The following is an 11436-nucleotide window of genomic DNA, read 5'->3' on the forward strand; positions in this document are numbered from 1 at the left end:
TAGATAGATAGATAGATTTCACTAATCTCCATTTATTTCTAACTGTAATCAATGACTTCATCCCTAAATAAACGGCTGTAGATTGAGGACTCCCTGCCGTCGATTTAATTCACCGGTTCCTTGCAATTGGTGATGATGATGATGATGATGATGATGATGATAATGGGCCCGACTCTCAGCCTCCTCCTCGGACTTCATTTCCCATCCTGCCTAAAGAGCGCACCTGCCGGGGAGTGGCTCCTCCCCCCACGCCTCCTCCCTCTTGGCCGGGTGTGCGCGCAGCTGGGAGCGCGGGGGCGCGCTTCTCAGTCTCTGTCTGTATGTGTGTGTCTGTGTGTGTGTGTGTCTGTGTATGTGCGCGCGTATGTACAGGAGGAAGGGAGGGAGGGAAGGAGGAGCAGGGAAGGAGGGAGGGAGGGAGAGGCGGAGGGCTGAATTGATTATTCCATTGTGTTGGAAGGCAGCCGCCAGGTTCCGCGGAGCGAGGGAACGAGGCAGGCTGGGAGGCGGACGAGTGTAAATCAATGGGGAAGCCCCGGCGCGGCGAACCCCATCGATTTTTGCCTGCCTGAAGCCGAGGCGAGCCAAGGAATTGGCGGCGGGGAGAGAAAAGGGAGCCAGCCGAGCCCCCCGGAGCTGCGCAGAGCGAGCCAGCCGAGCCTTTTGGCGCCCCCTCCTCTTAAAAGCCCACCCCGCCTTGCGAGAGAAGCCCACCGCCCACCCCGGCGGCCAGGAACGTCAGCGGCGCCTGCTGCTCCCCGCTCTCTTCCAGCGGAGGTGTAAGTGGCATCGATTTCCTATCCTTCCAAGCCCTGCCAGCCAGCCAAGGCAAAGCCAAGGCAGCTAGCTAGAGCGCAGGCGGTGGAGAGGAGGAGGAGGAGGAATAGAGGGAAGGAGGAGGAGGAGGAGGAGGAGGAGGAATAGAGGGATGGGCAGAGCGAGAGCAGCCAGGAAGAGGAGGAGGAGGGCGGCCAGAGAAGCCGGCGGCAATAGCAGCGCAGACCCCGCACAGGCTTGCCTGGCTGTGCCCACCCCGACAGCCCCTCTTGCCAGCCAGGCAGCCGGGCCGGGGTCGTCTGGGAAAAGCGGGGGCTTGCGGGAGGGGAGAGAGAAGGAATAAGCCCGGAGGAGGGAGGGAGGGAGGGAGGAAGGAAGGAAGGAAGGAGAGGAGGAGCGCGGAAGGGGAGGAATAGAGAAAGGCAGGTGGAGAAAAAAAGGGGCCGGAGGAGCCAGCAAGGGGATAAATGAATGCGGAAAAGGGGCTGCGGAGGAGGGAGCGGGGAGGAGAGCGAGCGGGGAGGAGAGCGGGCGGAGAGGAGGATGGATGGAAGGAGAGAGGAAGGAGGAAGCGAGTGGGGAAGGAAGGAAGGAGGAAGGGAGTAAGGAAGGAGAGAGGAAAGCAGGAGAAAAAGGAAGGAAGGAGGGGGAAGGAAGGGGAGAGGGGGAAGGATGGAAGGGAGAAAAGAAAGACGGAAGAAACAAGGAGGGAGAGAAACAGAAGAATAAAAGGAGGGAGGGAGCCACAAGCTGCTGCTGCTGGGGGCACAAATTCCTGCCGCGGAGAGATCCTGGGGTGGGGGGGGGGAGGATCCGGTTGGTCAACACCGGGGAAGAAGGCTTGGCGGATGGGGACCCTAACCCCGAGAGAGCGGCAGAGAAGGGGGAACGAGGGTCACGGATGTGACAGTGACAGCCAGGAGGAGAGGGAAGCTGCAAAGTCTTTGGCCGGGTTGGGGGGGCAGCTTCCCTGATCCCCCCCACCACGCCAGTCTCCTTTCTCCAGACTCCCAAAGAGAGCTCCCGAGGCTGAGGAAGGGGTCCCAAAATTGGGGTCTCCTGTGTTAAGAGTACAGAGTAGAAGCCCCCCATTTCTCCTTCTATCCGGGAAAGGTGGAAAGACCCCCCACCCCATATCCAGGAACAGGTGGCCTTTGCTTCCTCCAACTGGCTTAACGTCCCCCCCATTTCCAATTCCAGCCCCCCTCCTCCTCCCAGCTCTTCATGTCCCCCCACACACAGGGAATCTCTGCTCGGCATCCTGGCACAGGTTGTCTCCCGCCGCCCCCATTTTCTGGCTCGCCCTCCCTTCCTTGTCCTCTTACCAGCCTCTCTGGTGGTGGTGGGTGATCTTAGCCCACCAGGTGCCCAAATGTCCATCTCCCTCCCCCCACACCAGTTCTCCCTTCGTCCCCCTGACAGCAGACAGACAGGATGATGGAAGGAAGGTGAAAGACCCTTGGCGGAGGTGTGGATGACAGGAGAGGCTTTGGGGGCAGCTCATATTTTCCTCTCCGCAACAGACTGCCGACACCAGGCTGGCTTAGCCACTCGTTTAATTGATTTTACAATCTTTCTTCCTCCTTTGCCTTTCCGCCCCTCCCTCCTCTTGCTTGCTCCCTCGCTCCATTTGTGACCTCGGTTTTTCTCCTCCCTCTCTTGAGTTCACCTGGCAAACTTGTTAATGGGGGGTGATGGCAGAGGTGGGGGGGGGGCTCCAAAAGTTAGCCACCAACAGGTGCGTTTGTTTGGGCTGGCAGATTTCGAACTCGAGGCTATCCTGACTTCTCCAGAGGGAGGGAGGGAGGGAGGGAGCAAGGTGGATAGGTTAGAGTTGGTCTCTTTTGTTTTTGGGGTACTTTGGAAATGACCAGTCACTCAGTCTGACTTAAATCTGAACACAGGTGCACCATTTCTTGCCTGCCTCTCCTAAAATATAGCCCCACCACCGAGCTGCGGAATAGGCACTCTGCACATGCTCGGGGAAACCTTTGGCCTTAGCTTTTCGTGTTTTTATTTTTCTGCATTTCTGAGCGTCATTTTGACTTCCACTGGACAAGCGTAGCTGTGTTTTCACACGCTACGTGTTTTCCTTGAAGAGGAAAAAAAAGGAAAACTGACTCAGAGACCTCCTGGATTTTTGAGATCTGGTGTGGAAGGGGGGAGGCCCCGAAAATCTATTATGTATGTGTAAAATTCTAATCTTGTGGTTAAGGATAAAATTGCTGAACTTCCTCGAGGTGTTAGAAGCAAGGATGCTTTGCTTTTCCAGCTGCTTTGCAACATGTATTTTTCCAAAAGCAAACTTTGCAGAAGGCTAACAATAACATAATAATAATAATAATAATAATAATAATAATAATAATAATAATAATAATAATAATAATAATAATAATAATAATAATAATAATAATAATAATAATAATAATAATAATAATAATAATAATAATAATAATAATTGGTGTGAGGTTTGCTAGATTCCTGACAGGTTATGAAATCTTATTTCCATGGATTCCTCCAAATTTTGCAAGGGGGGAAAATTGGATTTTGAGCATTGCAGATTTCCTGAATTAATTCTGGCTAGTCAAATGAAGTGACAGAAATAAATTTCTCCGGTAATGGTTGGTTAACAGCTCTCTCGGCCCGGCTGGATTCTCGACCCGAAAATCACTGAGGAGGGAAAACCTCGATCCTTTTGTCTTCGATCAGCCGTGCCTTTGCTTGGGCACGTTGTTGTTGTCCTAGCAGGCGGTAAAAGGTGTCTCAATCCTTCTCCCCCCCACCCCCTGATTCGTTAAAAAAAAAAAAAAAAGCCTGTTGAAAACTGTCTTTAAAAAAAAACTGCTTTATTTTTGACCGGGCTGTAGAACGAAAAGGTGGGCTGAGGTCAGGGGGTACCACATGCCATTATAGCCGCCATACAAAGCGATATGGAGACAATGCATCCTTTGCACAAAGCGGGTGAGCCGTGTCACAATTACGGGGAAATAATCCCAATTTCCTTTGAAGGCTGGAAGAGGGAGAAATCCAGGCGGTGTCCGAATTGAGGCCCTTCTCCCTTTTAAGACGCGGTTGTGAGGTGTCTGCTTTCTCGTCCAATTTGTGGTTTCTGTCCTTTTTTTGGGGAGGGGACGGTCTTGGCGTTTCGTGGCTCCCACCTTCTGGGCCTAATAATGCCTGTGGTTTGCTGGAGGGAATGGCTCGATTTATATTTCAATTTTTCTCACCCACCAGCCCGTTCGCCAAAAATCAGCCTGCGATCTGAAACTTCCCCTTCCTCCCCGTTTTTCTCCCCTGTCCCATGACAGATTCACACCTACGACTGAAATACGCTATCCAACCGGATTCTTCAACCATCCTGAGCTGTGTCACAGCCTCTACGAAGGCCAATGTTTAATGTCGTGGGTGAGAGGTGAGAATGTGGGTAGCTCAGGGTTGAACTGCGGGGTGCTTGGTACTCTCTGAGCTTGGTGGTTGTAGGACCCAGCTAGGTAACATCATCAGTGCTAGAAGGGAGTGTGGATAATGGAGAAGAGGAGGGGGGAAGGGGGAGGAGAAGAACGACTGTGGCGTCCTTGGGGCCTGCTGGTTTCCTCGCAGACGTTTCATGACCAAGCTAGGTAACCTTATCAGTGCTAGAAGGGAGTGGGGTTTGCCGAATGGAGGAGAAGGGGGAGGAAGAGAAGGCGGAGAGGAGGATGAGGGTTGTGGGGCCCTTGGTACTCTCTGAGCTGGGTGGTTTTTTTCACAGATGTTTCATGACCAAACTAGGTAACATCATCACTGCACCGTGTAATGCAAGGAACGGAATGATGTTGCGTAGTATGGTTGTAAAACGCCTGCGAGAAAAGCAGCAAGCTCACAGAGTAGCACGGAGCTTCCTTAACACATGACACCTGCTGGCTCGTCGCGATCCCCAAGGGATACTTTCAGGGGAGGTGATAAAGTGAACCTCCACCTGCCGAGGCAGTCTACCTCCAAACACCAGATTGCAGGGCTAAGAATAACCAGAAAGCTGTCACTGCTTCACTACAATAATTTAGAAGACCCTCAAATTATTTTGCTTCCCACTGGGTTAAGAGCGAGGGATCTGTAACCTTCCAGATGTTGACGGAAGGCGATCTATAGCTTTCCGGATGTTGACGGAAGGCGATCTATAGCTTTCCGGATGTTGACGGAAGGAGATCCATAGCCTTCCAGATGTTGACGGAAGGCGATCTATAGCTTTCCGGATGTTGACGGAAGGCGATCTATAGCTTTCCAGATGTTGACGGAAGGAGATCCATAGCCTTCCAGATGTTGACGGAAGGCGATCTATAGCTTTCCGGATGTTGACGGAAGGAGATCCATAGCCTTCCAGATGTTGACGGAAGGCGATCTATAGCTTTCCGGATGTTGACGGAAGGAGATCCATAGCCTTCCAGATGTTGACGGAAGGCGATCTATAGCTTTCCGGATGTTGACGGAAGGAGATCCATAGCCTTCCAGATGTTGACGGAAGGAGATCCATAGCCTTCCAGATGTTGACGGAAGGAGATCCATAGCCTTCCAGATATTGCCAGACCAGCAGCCTTCCAGGTGTTGATGGAAGATCTATAACATTCCAGATGTTGAAGTTCTGCAGCTTTCCAGGTGTTGACAGAAGGATATCTGCGGCCTTCTAGACGTTGCTGGAAGATCTGTAGCCTTCCAGGTGTTGATGGAAAGAGATCTATAGCTTTCCAGATGTTGCCGGAAGGAGATCCGTAGCTTTCCAGATGTTGATGAAAGGAGGTCTGCAGCTTTCCAGATGTTGATGGAGGGCAGATCCCTTTGTCTCTTGTTGACAGTTTCCTTGCTGGTCACCTCCCTTCAAAAGCTATGTAGGATTACAGGCCCTATCATCCCAAAATGGGAATTGTAGTCCCTTTGGGAGATGGCAGCCCTCATTTTTAGCGGTCAACTGGCTATCAACTCTTGTTCAATCAAACGGCAGAATATTTGAATATAGTTTTTTTTTGTTTTTTTTGCATGCCTCTTCCAAGGAATTGTATTCAAACAATTGTGTTCTTTGGAGCGATGAAACCACCGTGAATATCTGTGCACAGGCCACAGGTTTAATGTACGTGAGAACCCGTACATCATCCAGAATTAAGGCGGGGACCAGAACGTAGAATCTGGGCTCCACTACAGTAGATCCTATTTAAGGCCTACACAATTACAAAAAAAGGCCTTAAAAATTGCACAACAACAAACACACAAAAGCCGCAAGGACGCCTTGGTTAACACCCTGCGGGCTCAAAACTTTGTGGTTTTGTGAAAAAGCAGCTAGAAAAAAAAAACTTTAAAAAAGCACCATGTTTACTAGTAGTCCTCGATTTACAACAGTCCCTTTTGCGACAGTTCAAAGTTACTACGGCACTAAGAGAAAAGGGACTGACGACTGTGTTTCACACTTAATGACAGTTGCAGCATCGCCATCATCACGGGATGCTTAGCAACTGACTCATAGTTACAACGGTCGCAGTGCTCCACAGTCATGCGATCCCCTTTTGCGACCTTCTGACAAGCGAACTCCATGGGGAAGATGGATTCACTTAACGACTGTGCCGCTAACTGAACGACTGCAGGGATTCACTTCACGGTGGCAGCAAAAGAGGTCATAAAACGAGGCAAAGTTCACTTAACAAATTGCGGTTATAAGTTGAGGACTTTTGTAAACCTCAGGAGCATGTAAGTATAGAATAAAGCATTAAAAAAGGGGGGGAGAAAAAAGTCGCAATATGGTAGACAAAAGACATAACACAGGCAGTCCTCAATTTATAACCGTATGTTTAGTGGTCGTCCAAAGTTATGTCACCGAAAAAAGGGATTTACAACTGGTCCTCACACTTACAACGGTTGCAGCATCTTGGGGGCAGGGTCACGTGATCACCATTCCTGACCTTCCCAGCTGACTTCCAACATGCAGAATTAATGGAGGAAGCGAGATTCACTTAATGATCGCCTGATTCTCTTAACAACGGCAGAGATTCAGTTACTGTGGTAAAAACAGGTCAAATAAAGGTGTGACTCACTTAAGAGACAACTTGTTTAACAATGGTAATATGGTAATAAGTCAAGGATTATGTGTGTGTTTGTGTGTGTGTGTGTGTGTTTTCAAGTTTTCTTAAGTGTGTGCATATATATATATATGTATGTACATATGTATGATATATATATATATATATATATATATATATATATATATATATATATATATATATGCGTGCGCACACACACACACACACACACACAAATATATCAGCTCGATACCGTGCTTCACTACAAAACTATGTGGTCAGGCTTAGTTTTGGGGGAAGAAAATAAGAGGAAAAATTCTGCCTCTGCCTACCAGCATCCATCGGTATTCATCTAGCTAGCGTCCTGTCAGTGTGCGAGAGAGTTGAGGGCTGTTTGGAAAGTGAAACAGTATTTGCTGTATGAGCAAGAAGGAGACAGCAAGGAGCCTGGGCGTGGCTTAGCTCAACTGTTCTGCACTAAAGCTGCTTGGTGGCGCTCTGAAACTGAAACTCCTCTGCTTGTGTTTTGCCTTTGGAACAGATTTCTTTCCAGGTGGGGAGGGGGAGTAGAACTCCTTCGCATCAGAGCGTGTCAATAATAATAATAATAATAATAATAATAATAATAATAATAATAATAATAATAATAATAATAATAATAATAATAATAGGAAATACTCTAAATGCTCTGATGGACATTTCGAAAAAACCTTTCTTTGCGAGCCCCTAGAAGACGAGAAATATACATGCCAAATTTCAAGTTTGTAGGCTTTACAGTTCTGGAGATTTTGTGATGACGCATGAGTGGTATTTTGCTTTTATATATATAGATATATAAGATATATACACATACACAGATATATGTGTATATGTGTGTGTGTCTGTGTGTGTGCATGTATGTATGTATGTATGTATGTATGTATGTATGTATGTATGTATGGTATTCAGCTTTGTTCGGGTATTTTCCCACGTCATTATAGTTGTGCTTTTAAAGTTGTAGCAACGTTTCGGCAGAATCTCATCTTTTGTATTGTGTTTGTGAGTCAGACTTTCACAGACGAACACAATACAGAAGCCTGATGATGGCAGATCAGATTCTGCCGAAACGTTGCTACAACTTTAAAAACACAACTATAATGACGTGGGAAAATACCTGAACAAAGCTGAATACCATACATGTAAGTACTCGCGAAACTTAAGAAAACATATATTTTCTTAATATACACACACACACAAACACACACACACACACACACACATATATATGTATATATATATATGTGTGTGTGTATATGTATATGTGTATATATATGCAGGTATATATATGCAGCAAAGACCCAAACATGCCAAGACCAGCATACCTGTACCCATGAAAATCTATGAAAACAAATATAAATACACACACACACACACACACACACACACACATATTACACACATAAACATATATATACATATATACACACACATATACATGTATACATACACCCTATTTGTGTGCAAATCTGAGATACTAATAATATAAAGTAGGACATATGTCATACAGTATAAAAATTCTGAATTCCAAGTGAAAGGGATGAGATCATATGTGGAAGTAGCATGTTTAAAGACATGCAAAACTCTGAGCCAAAAGAACACCTGTGTGTCATTATCAAATGTACCTACAGATAGTCCTCATCTTATGACCACAATTGAGCCCAACATTTCCGTTGCTAAGTGAGACATTTGTCAAGTGATTTTTCCCCCCTAGTTCGCCACCTGTCTTGCCAGAGTTGTTAAATGAATCAAGATAGCAACTAAGTTGTTAAGTGAATCTGGCTTCCCCGTTGACCTGGCTTGTCACAAAAGGGGTCTCTGCAACCGTCATAAGTAGGAATCAGTTGTTGCCAAGCATCCGAATATTGATCACATGGCAATGGGGATGCTTCAACGGTCGTTAAGTGTGAAAAATGGTCAAAAGTCCCTTTTTTTCCATGCCAGTGTAACTTTGAACAGTCACTAAACGAATTGTTGCCAAGTTGAGGGCTACCTGTATGTTTACACCACGCAATACCGTTGCCAAGTCTGGATTTGCTGACTTGAACAGTGTGTGTAGCCTGTTGTGATGCACTACAATTCTAGCGACACTAAAGTTGTAACTTTGCTCCTCAGTTCCGGGCGGTCATAAACTTTGGCTGATATTCTCCTTTTTTTAAAAAAAAGAGTCCTGGAAATAGTTTGACGCCCCTAAAGGTAGGAACACAGCATTGTTTACATTCCGCGTAAGGAACTTTAAGTTGCTAGTCCTCATGAAGGTAAAGTTGCACTTTTCCCATAGGCCTTGCAAAAATTCAGAGATAGAATGCCGAAGAGTCAGATTCCAGCTATTTAAAAAAAAAGCTCCCTTCATATATGCAACCCCCCAAAAAAATAAAAAAAAAGTGGTTCATGGCCGAACGCATAAATTGCATTTTGATGGAGGCTGGATAAAAATGTTTTTTTAATGTGATTTTATTTAACTTTGAACAGTTACTAAACGAATGATAGTTAAGTCAGAGGGCTAGCAACTTGATCATCCCAAATATTCCCACTTCATGCACTTGTTCTTCGAACAAGCCACCAAACAGAATAACAGACTGGGTAAAAAAATGTTAAGGCAAACATCACCTTTGTTTATTTTGCATTTTTATTCATTTTATTTTTAAAATTCTAAAAGCGTTTTTTTAATGTGAGTTTATTTGAGTCATTGAGGGATTTAAAACGAATTTTTGGCCCTTTCTTGGGGATTTTGATTTTTTTTTAAAAAAAGCAGTATATCTGCCATCAGTTTGAACATGGCTGGAAATAATTGCATTTGCTAATCAGCAAAGAGAGCTGAATTTTCCCAGAATACCCTAGCGCCACAGCAAAGAATTCTGGGAAATTTTCTCAGGTCTCTACAGAGGAAGAATCCCATCTTAAAATCCCATCTTCAAAAAACAAAGAGAATTAATCTCGCCTCAGACTCTTGGCAATTGTCTCAATCAGCCGTCCGTATTGGGGGGTGTTTTAGATATATAGATTTTTCCCAGAATTCACCAGCAGGCGTAGCTTTTGCTGAGAATTCTGGGACTCGGTTTACACGTGATGTCAAGGTTATCCTAGTTTACACCTCAATGTTTTTCAATTTTGGCAGCTTTAAAATGCCTGGACTTCAACTCCCAGAATTCCCCAGCTGGCATGTGTAGATTTCCAACTCCCAGAATTCCCCAGTCAGCATGTGTGGACTTCAAATCCCAGAATTCCCCAAGCCAGCATGTATAGACTGGAATACCTTGAAACCAGTTAAGTAATTTTCATTAGTTAAATTAGCATTTCTCAGAGCAATGCAAAGTGAGAGCAATGATCTAAATATACAGTATTTCTCAAACCTTGGCCACTTTTAAGATCAGTGGACTTCAACTCCCAGAATCCTCCAGCCAGATTGCTGGCTGGAGAATTCTGGGAATTGAAGTCCACACATGCTGGCTTGAGAATTCTGGGAATTCTGGCTGGGGAATTCTAGGAATTGAAGTCCATACAAGCTGGCTGGGGAATTCTGGGACTTCAACCCTAACCCTAATCCCAAAATTGAGAAAAACTGGTTTATTAAGAACCGTACCATACAGAAATGGAACATTTTGTGTCTCATCGCAACTTTTATTACAAGCAGGGATTTTTTTTTTATGGCTTAAAGCATTTTAGCACTCTTCTTTGTGCCTCAAGTAGGTAGTCCTCAACTTAACGACCACAATCAACGTTTCCATCGCTAACCAAGGCAGCCGTAAAACAGGTCCCGTCTTGTTTTATGCCTTTTTTTGGGCCAAAGTTGTAAAGCGAATCCCTGTGGCCGTTAAGTGAATCATGGTGTTGTTAAGCAAATCCGGCTTCCCCCACACACAATTGATTTTGCTTCTTGGTAGCCAGCTGGGAAGTTTGCAAATGGTGATGCTGCAACTGTCATAAGTACATGTCAGTTGCCAAGCCTCTAAATTTGGATCACATGACATAAGGATACTACAAGAGTTGTTAAAGCTGAAAACCAGACATAAGTCACTTTTTTGAATGCCATCGTAACTTTGAATGGTCACTAAGCGAACAATTGTTAAGTCAAAGACTATTTGTTCTCAACATTAACATTCCCAAATGAACAATGAGGAGACCTGTCATTTGTCTGAAATGGTGTAGTTTCCTATGTGAGCAGAGGGGGTTGGACTAGACGACCTCCCAGTTCCCTTCCAACTCTGTGATTCTGTTATCTGACTTACGTTTCTATCTCCTTTGTCGAAATCTCCCTACGACCCAGTGCGGTTTTTGCTATGGACTAGCAACTTGGTCAGCCCAAATATTCCCACTTAACTCTCTTGTTCTTCGAGGTATCCTGCTAGCTACCAAACAGAATAACAAGACTGGGTAAAAATATTAAGGCAAAGATCACCCTTGTTTATTTTGCATTTTTTATTCATTTTTTTAAAAAAGTGTTGTTATTCTATTCTTCACCCGTTTTTCTCCAGCTGGTTCTTCATTTTGCAGGGAGCCAAAAAAAAAGAGCAAGAAATAAAATGATTGAGTCCCCAAATCCCTTTTATTTTATTTTAAAACGGGCCAGTCTGCCCCATTA

At 45.5% G+C, this 11436-nt stretch overlaps 1 protein-coding gene across 1 annotated transcript in view; it reads left to right on the plus strand.

Annotated features, from left to right (window-relative positions):
• Window positions 1–436: 436 nt before the first annotated feature.
• ZFHX2 (zinc finger homeobox 2) overlaps window positions 437–11436 on the plus strand; it is a 38888-nt gene continuing 27888 nt past the window's right edge. The window contains 2 exon segments of the mRNA XM_026683062.2: window positions 437–779; window positions 4086–4189. The gene's annotated coding sequence lies outside the window, so the exon portion shown is untranslated.

Source organism: Notechis scutatus, chromosome Z (genome assembly GCF_049901735.1).
Source record: "Notechis scutatus isolate UNSWTSFEM ecotype Mainland chromosome Z, rNotScu1.2, whole genome shotgun sequence".
Taxonomy (NCBI): Eukaryota; Metazoa; Chordata; class Lepidosauria; order Squamata; family Elapidae; genus Notechis; species Notechis scutatus.